Here is a 20,662-nt window from a genome sequence, read left to right as displayed (position 1 = left end):
ACCCAGCAATGAGAGAGAAATTGTTAAAAATAGTCAATGATTGACAACTACTGACAGTCTTGTAGGCTCAAGGAGATGTTTCAGAATATCTTCTTGTAAAAATATTGCCTTTTTGGATGGACAGATGAATACATGAAAATAAGAGCTCTTTCTGAAAGTGCTAAAGTCACCAAAAACAACAGTCCCATGCCTTCAGTATCTGCTGAAGCAGCCCATGGTTGAGGCATTTCAGAAGAGACACAGCATTTCATTCTTCTACTGCAAAGAGACATTTGTACCTCTTCTTTCTCCTTCCTTTGCATTCTGCAGCTGCCTTATTGCAACAGTGGTTTCATCTTGCTGGAAAATAATTACTAAATGCATCAAAGTTAGATCAAATATTAATGTATGCTCTTCATTGTATTTATAGGCATATTCTTACTTTGCTCCGAGTGAATACATGTTTAAGTTTTACTCGTCATCCCCTTTTGAATGAAAATTTTATAATGTAACTTGTTGAGGAATCTGGCTACAAAATATGTATGAATTCATGTATGTTTGACATGGGGACTTGAACCATTTAGGAGTTAACTCATTTAGGAGTTAAATGGTTCAAGGTTTTGAATGTAAAAATAAAATCTCAGGTGTTTTTAAACTACATCTATTATTTTTATTAGAGTTTTTATTTATATACTTCTATAGAAATATTGCTTATGCTTTTATGCAATGGATATTCCTTTAAGAGGTAATCTTTCATTTGCCAATGTAATTGGAAAGGAAAATGTTTGCTAGCAAAAGAGTCATTACTTTGGTTCTTAATTTCCTGTTTATGTTTGAATTGATAGGTGTTTCCTCATTACCATCAAGAAAGAAGAAGTTGATCATGTATGAATAACTCATTTATACTGTAATCACAAAGCTGCAGCAGATTGCAACTCATGATTCAAAAATCAAAAGGTACCCATAGGTCTCAGCAAACTGGATGGCCCAAATCTTGCCCATAAACTCAAGCCAGAATGAACCAAAGAGCACCCCATCAATCTGTGTGGGATAATCAAGACTTTGCTGGGTATTCAATACAGGGTAAGTAATTTATTACTGTAGCATTATTGTTTCATTTTGTAATCTCATTATTTCCTACCAGAATTCACTGACAGAAGTCTTTAAGAGTGTAGTCAGCTTTATGTGATGTTGTATCTAAATAGAATCTTGACTTTCATTTAAATATTCATGTTTTTAGTGTCATTCTCTTTTGCTGTAATTTGCTTTAATTTTTATTTGCTTTTACACTTGTTTTCCCAAAGACAGTCCTTTAAATGAAAGGTATTTGAGCACCTCATTCTCATTGATTTGTAAGGAAGAAAGTAGGCAGGGATTTTGGGGAATCTGGCCAGAAGCCCTTTACATGTTTACAGAAGACTTAGAAAAGCATTGACGAGAAATTCAGTTCTTGTCATAGCTGTGCTGTGGCAGCAAGTCTGTATTGAGCAGACCATGTCTTAAAAGGCAGTTTCATCTACATGCTAATTTTGTATTTAGCTTTTAATTATTGTTTTGCATTGGTGTCACAAGTAAGAACCAAGATTTCTTTGATGAGTCAAAAGACCATTCATTAGCAATCAGATTCAACCACATTCAGTAAATCCTATACTCCAGTCATCAAGACTGATACAGCTTTCAGGATAGAGTTGAAGCTTTTCATAATTTTTTAAAACCTCTCTTTTTTTTTTTTTACAGGAGGATAAACCTGATGGTTTAACAGATCAGCAGTTCTCTGAGAATCTTCAACCCAAAAGGCAACTTTGAAAAAACGTGACATCTAGTTAGTACAAAGTGTCACCTGAATCATTTATGTAACATTCCTCCCACCATACTGCTCATAATATCTTCAAAAAAGTGGGTGAAGAGCTACAACAAAAGTGATAATGGAAGAGAAAAGCCTGAGATGTGAAATGACAGCACAAGAGGTACAATTTATACTTCACCTTGTCTAAAGGATAAAGCCAAGGCATTTTCAGGTCGTAAGCAAGTCAGAAATTTTTATGTAAGACAAAGAGCATCACTGTGGTTTTATAATGTAGAAATTATGCATTTACACTGTTGTACACATATATGCATTAGTCAAATAACCATGGTGTTTACTCACAAATAGTATTGGACAAAACCAAATTAGGTTCATGTTGATGAGAAATTTTTTGGTCATCATGTTTAGTAGGAAAATGATGGCATTTGGAAAAGGCAAATTTGTTCTATTTGTCAGCTTCACAGAGGAGGAAATAGACATTAGTGATTGGTTCTCTGTTAGTGTTATGGTCACCATATTAATGGGAGCTGGAGTGTCACTGGATCTTATAAAAAGCTCAAATGCTGTTCTGTGTTAATTTTCACTCTGCCAAAGAAGCTTTCACTGTGCCCTGCATAATTAATTACATGTGTTTGTGCAATACTGGGCTTACTTAGATTGAAACAGGTATTAATCATAAGTAATCTCAAGACAACTGAAAATTAAATTTAAAGACCTAAATCTTATCTGCCTTCATATTCATATAAATTGAGATTAATACCTTGAAAGTCAACATACACAAGGAAAGAATGTACCTTTTAGAGGTCTGCACAAGAGCAAACTGAGAGTTGATTTTGCACTTTGGAAATGCCTGTGCTGCAATATCCATGTAATTGAAGGCACAGATTTTGAACAAAAAAGGCATCAGACTTCTCTGCACTGTTTTTCAATGAGTATTGTTGCTATACCTTCTCCATCCCAGTGGAGATAGCTTTTTCCATTCTTAGAACAAATCTCTAAGACCTCCACCCAGGACTGGTGCTCTAACTCTGCACATTCAGCATGGAGTATCTTTTCAGAGACCTCACCTGTCACACACCACAGGTCAGCCAATCTAGGATGTCCTGAAGGAATTTGCCACACTGAGTTGGGGACACATTTAATCTAGAGCAATACTTCAATAAAAGCCATTTTGCTCAGCAAGAATCTGAAGCGTCAGGGCCTCTCCATTATGCCACTCATGACTGCATGTTTGGTTGATGCTTATTTTGATGCCTGTGGGCATTTATTGTTAGGGACCCTTCAATCCTGGAGCCCATGGGCTCCAGCACCTCTGCCTGAGCCCAGCCCTGAGCTGCTGACCTGTCTCTTGGTTAAGGTGTTTGCTACACTTATTTTTAGGCCTGCTGCCTCTGGCTGGCAGAGTCCTAGGGTGCCTGGGCTCCCTGAATGATCCCTGGACTTGATTCATTCCTGGATGTGCCTGGGTCTGCAGCACATGGCTTTGTTTGTCCAGCTGAGCCTACCGTGGTTGGTGAGGTTGCTGAGGTCACCCTCAGCTCCTGCCTCATCCCCCATCATAGAGCAGCCCTGCTTCTGCTGCTCCTTGGAAGAAGAAATGTATGTTATAAGTTTCTCCCCTCTTTCCACAATAAGCTCTCTTCCAAAAGAGATGGTAGAAGCCAGAATGTTTTAAACTTATTTCTTTGATATATGGCTGCATTACAATGCCGTTGTGATGTATGTTTTAAATTACATGAAGGGATGGAAAACAAAATAATAAAACATAGCTGGCATGTTTTAGTGTGCACTACTGTGATCCATGGTTTGCTGGCGAAATAACACCTCAGGGTGAGGTGTTTATATTAATTTAGCTTTAATACCCTTTTGTGCTTTGCCATTTTGCTTTATTTTCCTCAGTTAAGTTTTGTGCTTTGTCACAATGTTCCTTGTCATCCTCCATGAGCTGTAGTCAGGAGTTTATAACCAGCAGGTTGTTCTCCTGCAATTTTGCTGTTCTGCTCCAGCATTGTAAAACTAGGAAATAACTTAAAGCAAAACAGCATTTTTCTGTATGCCACATACTAATTCAGTCTACAATTAACAGAGGAATGGATTTCCATGGTCTACCCCATAAATAAGAGCTATTCACCCCAGTAAGGATTTTCTAGACATTCCCTATTTATACACATATAAAATATTTTTCACAAACTTCCTCCACCAATTAGAGGATCCAGAATGTCTGGACAAGATTGAATGTGAGAGTAAATATACCTGACCTGCTGAACAACATGGATGTAGGGGCATTCCACTTTTTCAGCACTGAAGAGACAACTGTTTGTCATCAAGAGGCATTGGCCGCCCTCCTGCACCTGCCACAACTTGCTTCACAGCTGGCATGACACTTGCAATGGTGTGTTTTCTAGCTACTGATATACCAGCTATTGAAAATAATATATTTACTTCAAAGCAATCATTCAGTGCAAAGTATGCAGGCAGGGTAGTATCTGTGCTGACAATGATACCTTATCCTGTCACAGAACAGGAATCTGTTTTTGTCTTATGATTTGTAATGCAGTATGATGTACTCAATAAAACTACTCCTTGTTACATCCTTGTTTTCCTAACAGATGAATCATTAATATCTATCTATACTGATCTATAAATCTAACATTTTATGTGTCAAACATCATTAATAGTGAGCACTCAGTATAAAGAAGAACTGCATTATATATCAGAAAGGTCTGAGCTTCAGATATTAAAGCAACAGTCAATTCAAGCATGTTTTCATAGTTTAACAATTTAAAAAAAAAAACAACCTCCACTTTTCCTTACTGTGAATTTGTATCTTGGTGATCAATCTGTTTTAATAGATGTTGGTTACAATCTCAAATTTAGAAACTGTTATGAAGTACAAACTTTGGCTGCTCTGTGTTCAATAAAATGCTTCCTTTGATTGTGTAATAGAATATTCTTGACTAGGATATGGACAGTTGGCATTTCTGGTGAAGGATTTTTGCTAATTAAGAAAAATTTGATCTGGTACCTTATGGCTTGGATTTACAGACGCCATGCAGAAGTCTCACTCTTGTCAGCTCTTTCCTCATAACAACTCTGAAGTAAGAAGTAGATTACAAGAGATTCTTCTTACAGTCACTGGTCTGCTTTCTATTGCTTATTGGGATTTTCCAATCTTTTACTTACTTCACCTTTTAATAAATCTGACACAGTAAAAGACAATGTGCAGTGCATTCAAATGTCACTGTCATCTTGCTCTTTTCAAGCCTGTGTTGTAAAAAGCCTTGAGGAAAACTTATTGCTTGCTTATAAAATTATCTCACAGATTTTTCTTTTAAATACACTTGTACATATACCTCAGAAATTTTATAACTATGGAAGACTGATATTATTTCAATATTTTAATGATCAAAGTCATTAATCCCTTTGGATTAGAGAATGGCTATTATTTTATCATAATCTATACCATGCTGGTGTGCTTTCCTTTTTCTTTTCACATTTTTGTCCTTAACTTTCAGCTTAGTTTAAGCTGCAGCACTGACAGGTATAATGTTGATTGCTAGAATTTTATACTGCTTCAAGACCAAGAGCTGTGAAGCTGCACTTTATTTTGGGGTCTGCTCTGCATGGGCTGCTTTTTTCTCCTATTTTAATTAAAAATATAAATGTATTATAATACTACACTAAGGTCCTTGTGAAAGTTAGGAACATAGAAAAGTGAAGAAATTATTCTAAGTGTACATTAGAAATAAATACATATTTTTACTAAAAAAGACCCCAAATTATTAAGCATTAGAGTGGTTGTTTTTTCCCCTGATATTACTTGCCTCTTTGCTCTTTCAGATATCAAGGCTGGGCCAAAACACTTTTCGTACAGATATTCCTGAAGTAACAGGATTTATCTTACAGATGTATCACTAATTTTGGCTATGGTGGATTTGACATTTGATTCTGCATTTTCGAATTTATTGTAAGTAATGTACACTCTAGTTAGAAGTGCATAGATGTGTGATTAATGCTTTCAAAAGGGGTATGTTTTGTTTAAATGGTTATTCAACTTTGTGAGAAGGCAGTATATGAATTGCCTGTGTTTGATCAGAACAGATGGTGTTTCCTGTTCCATCTTTCCAAGGAGAGCACTAAACAAAAGTTTGCCGAAATTATTTCCATAAGCCAAGGATACAAATGTTTAAGAGACCTTAGGCTCCAGTTACCTGGGACCACAATATTGCTTTTGAAGTTATTAATCTAAAGTCGATATTTAACTGTTACAGTACTTATGTGAGTAATCAAGTATCACTGCCTTAATTTATTTCTTTGCTATAGGCAAATTTTATTAAATATTCTAAAGTTGAACAGACAATCTAAGAAAGTTTCTACAAGTTGCAAGTTCCTGCAACCAAAGTACAATTATCTAACTTCATAAAAATACATGTCTAACATTGAGAACAATAGCACAGAAGCTAAACTAATTCTGGGTTTTTAGCAGCACTTGACTCTCACAAACAAGGGAATGGTAATTTGGTGCAGGAAAAACTGTAAAACAGAACTTGTCAAACTTCGGGAACAGGTAAGATACTTCTGGGAGATTTTTTTGTAGAATCATTTAGGTTGGAAAAGACCTTTGGGATCATCATGTCCAACCATTAACCTAACACTCAAGTCCACCCCTAAACCATGTCCCTAAGTACAACACCTACATATCTTTTAAACACATCCAGGGATGGTGACTCAACAACTTCTGCCAGTTCCAGTACTTGCTAACACTTTATCCAATCTAAACCTCCCCTGGTGCAGCTTGAGGCCATTCCCTGTTGCTTGTTTCTTGGGAGAAGAGAAAGATCCCCATCTGGATACACCCTCCTTTCAGGGAGTTGTAGGGAGTGATCAATCAGAGGTCACCCCTGAGCCTCCTTTTCTCCAGGCTGAACCCCCCCAGCTCCCTCTGTCATTCCTCACAGGACTTGTACTCCAGACTCTTCAACAGCTTCATTGCCTTCTCTGGACATTTTCCAGCCTCTCCTAGACAAAAAGATGTTGTACAACACTTCCATTTTCTATAGTGATTCTGCTCTTTAATGACCTCTCTTCCTACATAGGTTTCTTCCTGATCTTTACCCATGTAGCATGGCTTGGACAGCCCAGAATGAAAAGCAAGGTATGGTCCAGCTGGGACTTTACTATTTCGAGACAATAATCAAATCAGTTTTTACAAACTAAACAATATCAGACCTCATCATGTGGCTAGAAGAGTGCCAAGAAACACACAACATTACAGCAGTGGTTTTAGTGACTCAGTAGCTGGGACCCCTCCCTTCCATGTCAGCAGAAACCTGCTGATGGGGCTAGGCAGTACAGCTATTTTATACCATTTTGTTTCAAAAGGTCTGTCTGTACTCTGTCTCTGTTAGCATCTTTTATAATGCCCCTGACCAGCAGATATGACTTGAAAGGATTTATTTCTTCATAAAATTGTTCCCAGAATCAAAAATATTTTGCTTTCATATTTTTTTCCTTTGTTTGTGTGCTCATCTGAAAAGAACAAAACCCCAAAACTATTAGTGAGTTTAAAACAAGCAACTTTTCGTCTTACAGTAATGAAAAAAAAGGATATTTTTGTTCATGTGGATTTTCATGCAGGGCACTAAAATTTAGCAAACACAGAAGTTTTCTACTGAATTTTATGTTACATAAAAGAGGTTTTAAATTAATCATTATGGCCATAAGAACTCAGAGTAGGTGTCTATATGGAGGAATAAAATTGATTGTGCTTCCAAAGAGTAACAGTCTAAATCAAAAATGCTTTAGCTTCAGGGCCTTTTCTCAAGGCTGTTAATATAAATGCTGATGGAGCTGTGACTATTGAGAATAAAGGACATCCTGCCTCTAGACGGTGGGTCAGTAAATCCAAATAGAACTTTGATGTGTAAGATCATTATAGGCTACCATTTCCTTCTCAGTGTTTCAGAATATGTGTCTCTGTTTCTCTTGAGGTTACCCCATTGCTTAATACATGTTCTGATGAAGCCTGGTTATGGTTTTATTAATCTTTTTGTGTTATTGTTTGTCCTGCTTAGGATCAACATTATGGAGCACAGACAGTGATACTTCTAAAAGCAAAGAACGGTAGGAAAGAGGCATGCTTTTAACTCATTTAAAAAACCCCGAACAGATCTGAAAACTCAATCAATTGTTGGACAAGTAAAAGAGTCTGTTTTAAAACCCAAGGGGGTACTCTCAGAGGTATGTGTTCAGCATCACTTTCAGTAATACTAATATTCAGGTGACTCAGAGGTAAAAGATTCAGATATTTTATCCTAAGTGGCATGAAATTCAAAGTTTGAAGTTATGGCTTACTTGAAGCAATGGTAGGGAATAGGGACCAACACTTCTAAAACACAAGGTTATTTTTATACAGTGCTTTAAATATTATTATCTCTGAATCCATATAGAAATACTACTGTCTTTTTGTCCATGTTTTGCTTTCTATCTGCATTGAGCTTGAAGAGCTGTTCTAACAGAAACCAAATACTGTGACCCTTGCTCGGTTTACAGTGGTAGTTTTTGGACCTTTAAAAGGTAACCACAATCCATGCTGGGTAGATAGTAGTGGGGAAAGTTTTCCCTGTGAATAGATACCTTAATCTGATCCTGGAGAGCTCAATCCTACAAGCTGACTTTTTTTTTTTTTTTTAAGAAACATCATGTTTTATGTTTTTGCTTTCAAAGAGCACTTTCTGGGGAAACACATCTTTGAATGTTCCAAATTCATTAATATTCTAAACCAGTGAAATAGAATGCAGCGTTTCTTCCCTGTTTTTTAGTTGGAATACCTTAAACTGCTTGCTTCTCCTTCAATTTGAGACTGATGGCCCAAAGTTCTAATTATTGCTAGTATAAGAATATAAACTTCGGCAATATTTGGAAGTCAAAGCAAATAATTTTTCTCCAGTGGTGAATAAACTGAAAGAGGAGATTTGTTTCTCTACTCCTCCTCACAGAGGGGCATTTCACTGCTTGTTGGCTGCCAGAACTAAGAAAGGGAGGCTTCTCTAAGACTGTCCTAACATTTTATAAAGAATCACAGCTGATTTTCACTACAAGAGAAAGAAGGAGGAAACACAAGCGGAGTGAATTAGAACTGTCTAGTTCTATGATTTGCCCTAATCTACAGGACAAGCACAGTTGAGTATCACTTATTTTAAAATGCTTTCTCATTTACTCTGGATTGTGATCAGGAAAGGATCTCACTTTCTGGTGAACTTTGAAGAAAGGTTTTTAAATGAAAGGCGCCCCCTTGGTTAACTGTAAATTGGAATCTCTGTGGATTTGCATTTGAAGGGCATCAGAGATGCCCTTGCCCTAAAAAAGTATGATCATCCCTTTAGGATTACACATACCTTAAAAAAGCATTTCAGATTATAGGCTAAATACTACCTAATAATAAGGAAACTCCCTGAATTTCACACTCATTATATTCTTATCAGTCTCTGGGGTTTGGTTGTGGGGAGCTTTTTTCCTGTTTGAATACATAACTCTGTAATATCTCTTGCTACCTGCAATATGTTTACATAAATGCTACAGGCACCTGATGAAGACTTAGATAAGGAGCAGTGTTACAAATCTGGAAATGTTCATCTATATATAGGAAAAGAATGAGAAGCTATCTTTTCCTTCAGATACTCCTATAGAGAGTACGTTTCCATGGTCTCAGGATATTAAAGTACCGATTCTCAAGCACTTTTAATTAATTTTTTTTTAAGGGAGAATGATATGAAATGCCATGTAAACAGTAGCAAAATAGCCCTTTTTAAACTTTGAAAACAGCTTTATGATTTGTCAGTTTTATGACAGAATAATAGGGTAAATGCCTGAAAAGTAGATAGAAAAACCAATTTAAATAGAATGTATGCAGTTTTCTGGAAACCCAACAAACAATAATTTTGTTTACAGTCTTATACAAGGTCTTAATGAGGACATTTTCTCCTTTTTAAAAGAAGGAAAGAACAGTATTAATATTTTATTATTTAGAGTGAAGTACATTAAAAACATGACAGTTAATGTTATAGCCAAATATTCAAAGCCCCTGAAAATCACCGAATTTAAGCAAAACTGTCATTCAGTTTTTGACTAGTATCAATATAACTAATGAGATAGAAGAAAAGTGCACTCAACTCCCCATATCCTCTTTTATCACCCTCTTGACTTAAACACTTTTGTTTTCCAGGTTTCCAAAAAGTGCACTCAAAGTGTGTAGAGCTTTTACTTTCCATTAGATTTAATTTTTTTCCTAGGGACTGAAAAGAGAACCTACCTCAATGTCAGATGGCTCTCAGATGAATACTTAATCATTCTCTCCATATCCATTTACATGGATCATAAATGCTGCCTATTTTCATGTTACAGCCGGTCCATTAAAATGGGTTTATCTTTTGACTGGTTTAAGTTGATCATCCTTTTTGCTTCTATGTATATATCCTTTTTAATTCGAACAGAGTAGCTCTTAAATAGCAATATATTGGCCATGGTATAAAAAATTCAACTATGAATTCAGAAGATTTGGTTTAAGGAATGTCAGTATTCAGCAAGTATGCAGCATTTCAATATTGTTAGGTAACTTTCACTTTTTTTGCTATATTTTCAATAAAGAAAAATATTATTATAAATATATAAAATTTTAAATATATTATAAATTTCTTTTTTTCACATTTACTAATTCTGTAAATGCGTTAATGTACTGTGGTTTAAACAATTTCCAATTTTAAGTTTCTTTTCAATTTTAAGAGACTTTAGCACAATAAGAAATAGCTGTGAGTTTTCTGTAAGATGATTCATCACCACAAAATGTTGTTAATGAAATTTAAAAAAATGTATTTTAAGTAGGCATCAAGTTCAGATCTTTATTAAAAACCTAACAATATCTTAGACTTTATATTGCTTCTATCGTGAAGCAATTTATCACACAGTTACCACACACAGGATGAAGAATTTTATGTCTTAATAATTGGCATTTCATTGGGCTTGACTGAAAAAGAGAAAAAAACCTCCTGAAGCCACTAAATTATGTAACTCATAGAAAAGGAAGCTCCACAGGAATTAGACATGAAGGAAAAAAACCCAAACCAGCACATTTATTTTCCATAGGTTAAAGTATGGTTGTGCTTCCAGGCATAAGATATCCAGTCAGTGACAAGCTTTAGGAGGACACATTTTTGTTGTTTAATTGTGGTCACTACAGCCTGGATATAAAGAAGGACCATGACAGTGACCATTGTCATCAGCAGGGTGACAAGGACATATTGTGGTCTTTAAGGAGGACTGAAAATTATTAAAGCACATGCACTGTGCTGTTAGCAAACCCACTATAACCATGACATTAAGTCCAGATCAGACTCAAGTATCCCTTTTCTCCAGTTTGGGCTCCCAGTTCAGCTCTGTGATCCTGAATAGGAAAGAAATTATTATTTTATTGGTTGGAAACTGGATTCTTTCTCTGGAACACAACCTGGTGGCCAAGGGAAACAGTAACTTGAATGTTTGTGTGTGGCATATGCCAGTAAGAGGTTTGGAGTAGTTGCTGACTGCCTTCAGAGAGGGGAGCCTGTGCTGGATGGGTGGCTGGAGAAAAGAGGTGGTCTGATAAATAGGCTAGCATGGGGTAAATGGAGAGGTGCAAGCCTGGAGAAATGCAATGAACTGCTTTTGTTGTCATTTAAAACATAGTGTTTCTGATATTAGAAATATGGTAATATATTAAGTGCTTAATTGATCAGTTTGAAGATTTACAAACCAGAAATGTCATCCCCAGCTGTTTGAAAACAAAAGTACATTTCATAATCCTCTGAATTAAGAATGAAATAAAATAGACACAAATACAGATAATATTAGGTGAAGATATAGTTTATGTATTATTTATTTATATATGATTACATGAAAGCATTTTAAATTTAAATATTTTCCATATCAGGTGTGAATTTAATTTAAACCGGAATAGATTACTGAATGGCACTAAGGAGCACAGTTCTGTGAAGAAGTTTGGAGTGAAACCACACTGCTGCTATTACTCCCAGTGAGCTGCTACTGGCATTTTATCTGATATAGTGTTGACTGTCTTTTCACATCTTGTGTTATTAAACTGAGAATTTAACGAAAATCAGAAAAGCTCATGATTCATAAACTGGCATGTATATTGTAGTATGTGAAGCATTTTTCTGGAAATGCAGGAAATCAGAGATATAAAGCTCAAGTATGCATTTAAAGGAGAAACGAATAAGTAGAAACATTACTCATTAAATGCATTTTATGAAAGAAATGTCTCATTATCCTTTTGTGTGACTCATGAAGTCACCATCAACCAGCTTGTAACCTGTAATTATATAGCATTTCTCTGCCAACCTGGGGGTGAAAAATCCATAGTGGGAATTTTATTAACTCTGACTTGGGGCACTGATGAAGTTATTGGACTTTATGGTCATGATTTTGAAAATAACGTACCATTTGCATAACTAAATATTTGGATTTTCATATGGGGATATTTTTAAGCCAAATTTAAAAACAGCAAGGTTCCCACCTGTTGAAAGTGAGTCCCTTTCAAGCCAGTTCAATTATTTCCAATGTCTAAAAGTAAATCTATCATAGAACAATTCAGAAATCCTGTATCAGAAATCTATTGAACAGAATTAGGCATTTCTTTACCACCATGAAGTGACATTTTGCTTATAATAAACATGAAGTGTAACTATTGGCATTTTCATCATGCACATGCATGGCTAATTTTTTTTAAAGCAGGATATATTAATCTAACATTAAAAAGAATGTTGTATTTTTTGTTATATTTCAGATGCATTTTCTTCTGTTTACTTGGGTCACTGACTGCAAATGAGAACAGTCATCTTTTCTTCTATTTGCTAATTTATGTCTTTGTATTCTTGTTGCTATCACCAAAGTTTGAGAGATCTCCTCAGTTGTTTTTTTTTAATACTGACTTGAACCAAGGAGCTTTCAATATTAGCTGTTATACTTTCTCTCAAATGTGGCTTCCACTCTTTCACAACTCATTCCCTCAAACATATTCTCTAAATTACTTTCTCTGCCTCCCTAAACCATACCCCCAAGGAAATCTTCCACATTTCTATTTCAATATCTGATGACAAGTTGAAAAGCAGTGTGCAAGGTAAGGATAGAACACTAATTGATATAAATGTGAAATGACAGTAATGGTCTCTGTCTGAGCCATGGCTGGAGACTTCTGTGTAATGAAAAACCTTCCATAGTTAATATTTTTTGTCCCTCTAGTAATATTAGCTAAGATAATGTTTTAATAGATTTTTGAACAGAAGTCTTAGTTCTGCTGTGCAAAGTTGAAATACACTATGGAAGACTCTTTTTATCTTTGCAGCATTTCTAGGGATTTATTTTTTCCAGAAACATGAAAAGAAAAAAATATTGGCAATCTTCATTGTGATGAGTCCATTTCAAGAAGCGCTGAATGGTTTCTTTATTATTCATTTCTAGCTTCTCAAGAGATTTCAGAAGTTTTATTCAAAATTAGAATTTTTTTTCCATGAATACGACTTCATGTGTGTATGTAATGCTAACACAGAAAATGGAAAATTACCTTTCCTGAGTCAAGCACTGTGACTGTAATATGAAAAGAAAGATGATGCAACACTAATTGCTTCTGTGGTAAGAAAAAATTGTTCTGGCAAGGTGCGAAAATAATGCAGTTTTGCCTTTTATTTTATATAGTGTTAGAAGTGGATTTTGTATTTTACATTCTTGTTGTTTGACATACTGCTAATGAACCATTCCAAAATAACAGAGGTTTCTGCCATACAACTCTGAGATATGAGAAACAAAGGAAATCACATCACACAACAAAATAACCCCACCATCTGAAATCATCATCAGTGAAGATGAGAATAGGGAGAATACATAAAGGAAAGGTAAAATTGTCAATAGTCTTCCAGGTGACCTGCAAAAGTTTGGCTTTCCCCTACTCTTTACTCTGGGTGTTTCTACTTATGCACCACCCAGGCCAGTTTGGAAGAAGCAGCTGTGTTGCACAGCAGCTGGCGATCAAGGTTCTCTCTACCTGCATGTATAGGCCTAATCACGGCTTCCCATTTCCTCCCTGGAAGACTCTTAATTATACTTTATTTAGGGAGGAAGAAAGGGATAGCATAAATGAAAATTTGTTTAAAATGCATTGAAATATGTATTGGTCCAATAATAATGTGCAAAGGACATTTTTAAATTTGACAAGACTTTCCAAGTGATGTTTCTCAGAGTATGCTTTAAAAGTTTAGGTTGGTTTTTGAACAGCTTGGATTTAGGTTTTTACCTTGGTCAAATTTCAGTGGCCCTTAATTAGATTATATTCCCCCATATTAAAAGAAGATTATCTTGCCAAATTTGAAGTCATGTTCAAATATTTCAAGTAAACCCAAGAATTGTTAGCCTCTCTAAAAGGAGATCTTGCTTCCCTATTTTTGATATCCAGAAAAATTTCCAGTGTTCTCAGTTTCCAAGTAGAGACCATGGAAGAAACAAAACCTGGAAAATTTCAGCCTAAATGCCTGAAGACCAGCAATATGATAAGCAACTAGAGAACATCATCCTGCAAGGAATAGAATCTGGTAAGGTGAAATTAGGGATGCTGCACCTGCGTGACTACAGAAAAAGTCACATCCTCTTTTTAATTGCATAGAAGGTTTTATTAGTTTCAACATTACCTAAACCTCATTATTTAAGATAAATGATTTAAAAATGTGTGTTAGGAAGATGCATTGTCATAAAGAATGGTAAGGAAGTCCACTAGCCACCAAAGGAAGCTCAGAAGCCATGCTTCTCTGTGGTTTGAAAAGCCAAAGCCATTCTTAAAATACACAGCCATATTCAGAGAATCACAGAGTGGTTGAGGTTTGGAAGCGACCTCTTGACATCATCTGGTCCAGCCCCCCTGTTCAGGGCCAACTATGGCTGGTTGCCCTGGGACATATCCAAATATCTTTTGAATTGGTCTTCAATCAGACTTCATGCCACTGATACCATACCCTGGGCTTGGCTGTTCAGCCACTTGTCAGTCCACCTCCCTGTCTGCTCATGCAGCAACAGCAAGGATGGTCTTGCTGTGTGAGCTCATTGGTGTGCTCCAGCTCCACTGCTCTGCTCAAATGACAAACTCTTTTTGGTACAACAGCCATAAGCATGGCTTAATTTGCTTTTTTTCAGAGGTTTATTCTCCTTGTGATGTAAATCAAAGAACCTATCACTGAACACACCTTTGAAAAAGGATATTAAGTTATATTTGTTCACTCACTCAAGGGAAAGCAGAATATGCAGGTGGCAGCCAACATAATTAAAAAGTTCTCATGAAGAGATGTACAGGGAGTACAGACAATTCTCCTCCTCCAACAATTTTGGGCAGAACAAGTAAGAGCAGTCTTCCACTCTAGAGACAAAAATTCCACACACTAACTTAGCTATTAAAATTATTCTAAATAAAATATTTAGTAAAATTACTTTTCTTACTTTTCTTTCACCCATCTAGAAAGAAGCATGAAGTGCATACATATATACATACACTCACATATGTTTTGTTAAGCATTGGTTGACAGTCACTTAGACAAGGTGCTGACATTATAGGTGTTACCATTTAAAATATTAACAGAGATGAAGAATAGATTGGTATTGATGTTTAAATTTGTATTTTGAACCTCCAAAAGCTTCACCAAGGTGTTCACACAGATATGTGTAATTTCAAAAAAGCAGTGAGTAAAAATGGAAGCAGCACAGTTTTGAACTCTTTGCAGTCAATGAGGCAAGGTAAGTTCAGGGCACCTTGCTCACAGGTGAGCTTTCTGGATATCTGGGTGTAAGTATCCATCAATTCAATGAGTATCCAGAGGATCAAGCTGGAAGAACTTCTAGGAATTAGCAGGTGTCTCTTCCTTCAGGCAAATCCAGCAATGAAAACCAAATAACAAGAAAATATTTTGAAAACCCTTGCCCCCTTGTGCTGTTGTATGGTATGAGACTTTGGTTTTCAAATGGCAGTGAGTAGATCAGCCCACAAATACCCAGCTGAACACTCACTTCAACCTTTCTTCATTAGGAGGCAATCTGATGGCTGTAAAATGAACGTGGACAAGAAGGTATTGCAGAGATGGCATGAATTTCACATGGAGAGGTAATTAAATGCTAGACAGGTCACCTGCTGATGCAGTGGCTTGCATTCCAATGGCTGCCATCAGCCTGTCAGAAAGACACCCAGATTTATTACCAACATAGGGTAAGAGTCACACTGAGGAAGAAGGTGTTACATAGAGTTATTTTGCTGGTAGTTTAGACCAAATGACAGCAGTTCTTTTTGCTCAGAGGAGGCAAAAAGCTTTTTGGTGTTCCAGTATCAACTTCACATACAGAATATGAAGTGTCTGTCTCTAACAGTTCAACTGTTGCAATTGAAACAAGGAACTACAAAACAAGTGTTAAAACACTTGAGCATGATCGACCTTGATGGGCTGAAAAATGACAGAGGAAGCATAAAGAGAACAACATAACTGAGTTTATCAAAGTTTTTCACAGATATATATGATATATTTATATTCAACATTTGTGTTTTGCTCTTTAGAAAGTCTCATGTTGTTCAGTCCTCTCTGTGGCTCTTACAAACTCAGACTGAAGAACCAGGATGCTTAATGCACAGCAGTCCAACATAAATGAAGCTCTGCTCCTTTACTACAATCTAACCCTGTTTGTGTAGGATAGACTGCAGTCTTGGGGAAGGTATTTGATTACTAGCTACATCCAGATCATAAACAGAATACAACTCCATACAGAAATGTAGAAAACTTAAGCTGAATGACTTAAATGATGAACACAAATGCATCCATTGCACACAAACTTCAAGGGGTTTTCAAATCAAACCAGAGTCTGCAGCAGAGGTGTTCTTCCACTGCCCTGAAAGCAAAAAAGCCTGGACTTCCACAATAGACATGTACTAGCAAACAGCCCCACACTGTGGACACTGCATGTATTAGCAAAATCACTTGTAAATTTAATGTACTTGAGATGTCTCAGCTCACCCAGCCTCACCAGAATATACTGAAAATTGTTAGGGTGATTAATTTAACACTTACTTGCATGATAAATTTGTGTTGACTACTATAAAGAAGAGGAACTTTTCAAAAAGATGGTAGACTTGAATTTTATTTTTTATTTTTTAATTTAGCAGAGGAACATATCAAATACAGAAAAGCTGTTGAGTGGCATGTGGTCCTGGCAGTCAGATGGGGAGCAGAACTTAGTAGTGCTCTGTAGCAGGAGTATTGGACATCCCACACTTGGTAACTGAGAACAAATGCTGTGTGGGGCCAAAATAAAAATCTCCCCTAGAATTGCTGAACACAAAGATATTGTCCTTTTTTTTCTGAAAATGAAGGTTTTAATAATTTCCAGGGATTCAGCACACTCAGATACATAGTTCTTTACCAAACATTGATGAATCTTTCTTCCCCTTCTAGGAAGCTGCTTCTGACCTGATTCTGGATCATCTCCTTCCTTTCATTCTATTTTAAGATGGGAAAAAGAGGCCTTTATAGACATTTCTGCTAACATCCCTTTTATTCAGCTGTGGGGTGGAGCTGCTCTGGGCAAAGGGAACGTCCTTGGTAGCCACCCACTGAGCAGCACTGCATCTGCACGCTGAAAATAAAGGTTGTTTCCTAATTTGTAACAACAACCATATGTTCAGGAATGAAGAAATGCATACTCCGCCTAATCCCATGAGCTTCCTCTCTCCCCTGTGGCCTATTTATTCTAACACTCTTTACTGGATGTAGCTACTAAGTGAATTCCCTCCAAACTTTAGGCCCTCCAAGCAAAGTGATTGTAAGCAAAGCTGAGGAAAAACTGAGCATGCATGAACCATTGTTCCTAGTGACTCATGGCATCATTTTCCAGAGTGACTCTGCTAGGGAGGTTCCAAGGCTCCTCCCTTTAGAGCAGATGGTAGAAATGTTTTTATTTGGCATTGTTATTGTGTAACACCAGCAATCAAGACTGACCTTTTACAGGAAGCTATAGAGACAAGATCCCCGTCACAATGGTCTCAGGTTTCATGAGAAAATCTCCCAGTCTACAGACCTACTTAGGAGGCAGAGAAGGAATTTACTACCAAATTTCTCTTGGCTTCCTGGGGAGCCACACTGCTTCTCAGTTAATAACTAAGCAAAACAGGTCCTTGTCCTTGCCAAAGAGTATCAATTACTCCCTAGCCTTTAATTTTAAAGAGCTTCAAGGGCATGGGTACCACTGGGGGAATTGTGTCTTAATCCAATTGATACATCAGAATTTGCCTTCCTTTGAAGAAAATAACTAGCTTCTTAGCCAGGATACAGGATGTTCCACAAGAAAACTGCACTAACACCCAAGTGAAAAAAAGAGTGTAAGAAGTCTTTCCTTGTACTCTTAGCTTGAATTATTGCAATTAAAGAAATTGAATTTCAGTGTGCACCACCATAGAGCCAATAACCCATTGCACAGGCCTCCTTAGTTCCAAAACTGAACAATCATTACTCAGAAGTACATATATTTCATTCTGATGTCTACTTTTTGCATATGGGTCCATGTGTGACCCTTCTATGTCTGGTTGCTGGGAGAGGATTATGAATTAATTAGAAGGTCACAGTTGCTTTGTATATTAATATTGTATAAAGTTGATGTGATGTGTGCTTTAAAATAGGCTTGAGGATTTTTTAGTGATTGCAAATCATGTACTTGAGCTGCAATATCAAGAGAAAAGGTCTTGATAACATGCCTTGAATGGTTAGACTAAACAGGAATTACATTTTGGAAGTTTAATAACAATAGAGGCATCTAGTGGAAGCACTGGAGGACTGCAGCTGTAGGAGAATGCATCAATGCACAGCTGATTTTCTTGCATTACTTCTTCCCAGATGGACTTTCATTTATTGAGTGACAAATGTCAGTGATGGTCAAGTTTTATTTAAGAACAAGCAAAACTAAAATTTCATGGTATTCAGACACTCTGAGGCAAACATGGTTTAGGAGCCAAGCTGAGGCTTGAAGTAGGGAGTGTCAGTCTTCCTCTCAACAAGAAGAAAAGAAATATCCCATGCCAGTCTTTTATCCAGTATTTTAATGGTTAGAGGATTCCACCAGGACATAAGAGAAGTTCAATTTCCTTCTGTGCCTGATAGCACACCAGAACATTTATTACTTCCTATTATTATAATTTCCATGAAAGAAGAGGACAACTCAGCAGAAATCTGAAAGCATGTCTCTTCTTGAACTCAAGAAGAAATGCAAGCTACAGCCAGACTCTAAAGCATACAGAAAGCATGAAGGCCTAGGGCTTGGTGACATGTTCAGCTGCTTTTTAATTTTCCTTTTCTCTTGGGCTGTAGGGCAAAACACACCACAGAAGCAGCTGTGTTAACATATTCAGAACACATTACAGAAATATTTGACTTTTACACACCATGCTGGTTAAACACTTAGCTCCAGACAGCCAGCACAGCTTGTTTCACTGTGAGAGCATAGGGTCTTGTGAAAGAGAAGTCATTCCTCCAAAAAACTTCAGGGTCTGACAATGGCATCTTCATAGCCTTTGTCAATTTGGCTCTACAATATGACTAGAGGAACAAACCTTTAATTTCCAAGGTATGCAAGTGAGGAAGTAGCCAGGTAACTTCAAGCAGTTTACTCCTAAGCTCACAATGTATTCAAAACACAGTTTTTGAGCATGCTTGAAGTCTATCCATTCAGTCCCATGGAAAAACATTAGGTTTAAATGGAGCCTGGATCCTCCCTGTGGGTTTTCAATGTCTAGGACAAATATCACTGAAAATTTAGGCTCATGTTTGCTTATTTTTTTCCTTGTTTGAGTGTAGGAATTGATCATAAAGCCTGCCCTCAAAAATATAAACCATGATTTTATGACTTCCTTTACTAACCACACTATCATTTATTTCCACCTCAATTTTTCTTTATGGAGTGATGTGATGGATTTTTTTTCCTGAAAAGCCTGCATTGTGGGCTTGGATATGTCATGTTCATGTCTAGTATTTTTGTCCTGTAATTGGTGAATTTGATTGATGATTGCAGGCTGCAACCAGGCTCTAAACTCCACAGCACTGCTCACTGCCTTCTCATTTAGTTTTCAAGGAACTTTCATTTTCCATGCCTCTCTCATACAGAATTGACATTTACCAGGGGCCTGAGCTCCTAAGCCTGGGGTGCCTGTGGGTGGGAGGATGCAAGGTCGAGTAAGACCTCACTCTAGTCATGGCTTTCAGAGAATTAGGTTGGAAAAGACCCCTCAAATCAAACTCATGACTGAGCACCACCCCATCAACTAAAGCAAGGCACCAAGTGCCACATCCAGTCTTTCCTTAAACACCTTTGGGGATGATGACTCCACCACTTCCCTGAACAGTCCATTCCAATGTCTGATCACCATTTCTGTGATGGAATTCATCCTAAGGTCCAACCTTAACCTCCCCTGCTGCAGCCTGAGGCCGTGGTGTCTTGTCCTGTCACTCGTTGCGAGACCGACCCGCACCTGGCTGCGCTCTCCTTTCAGGGACTTGCACAGAGCCATAAGGTCACCCCTGAGCCTCCTTTTCTCCAGGCTAAAACCCCCTCTCCCTCAGCTGCTCCTCACAGGACTTGCGCTTCCACATCCTTCACCAGCCCCGTTGCCCTTCTCTTTATTTAAAGGCGGGGGTCGCGGCGGCTCCCCGTTCCTTTCAAACCGCACCAGACGACAGCGCCGGTGCCGCGGTTCCCGTGCCCCAGGCGTGACGCGGCTCCCGGGGCGGGAGGGCCCCGCCGGCCCCTTCCGGGCGCGTCTCT

This window comes from Molothrus ater, chromosome 3 (genome assembly GCF_012460135.2).
Source record: "Molothrus ater isolate BHLD 08-10-18 breed brown headed cowbird chromosome 3, BPBGC_Mater_1.1, whole genome shotgun sequence".
NCBI lineage: Eukaryota > Metazoa > Chordata > Aves > Passeriformes > Icteridae > Molothrus > Molothrus ater.
The sequence above is the reverse complement of the archived record's forward strand: the minus strand, read 5'-3'. Positions refer to the sequence as shown.